The following is a 559-nucleotide window of genomic DNA, read 5'->3' on the forward strand; positions in this document are numbered from 1 at the left end:
AGAAGTGGCTGGGAAGGGATAAATTGAGAGTTGGAGATTTGCAGACACTAACTACTATATATAAAATAGGTAAACAACAAGTTTCTACTGTACAGCACAGGGAACTATATTCAATGTCTTGTAGTAACCTATAATGAAAAAGAATATGAAAACAAATACATGTATGTATGTGTATGACTGAAGCATTATGCTGTACACCAGAAATTGACACAATATTGTAAACTGACTATACTTCAATTAAAATAAAAGTTTTTTTACATGAGAGAAAAATTAGCTCATTTAGACATATGCAAATCTGCTCCACAAGAAGCTGCATCTCGGCAGGGACTGGACATCTTTGCCAGCCCACAGCTATCAGTGCCCCTCAAGTCCCTGTTCCCCTGCCTCAGTTCACCTGCAGCTAAAAGATGTGAGCGTTGAGCGGCCAGGACCTTCCCAGCTGCAGAATCCTCCCTGTGCTGTGGGCACGTGCTGGGGGGTATCGGCAGTCACTCCACCAGCCCTACCTGAGACTGGTGAGGGGCTGGGGGAGGACACGGGCAGTGCTTGCTCACAGGAC

The sequence above is a fragment of the Camelus bactrianus genome, chromosome 8 (genome assembly GCF_048773025.1).
Source record: "Camelus bactrianus isolate YW-2024 breed Bactrian camel chromosome 8, ASM4877302v1, whole genome shotgun sequence".
NCBI classification, from domain to species: domain Eukaryota; kingdom Metazoa; phylum Chordata; class Mammalia; order Artiodactyla; family Camelidae; genus Camelus; species Camelus bactrianus.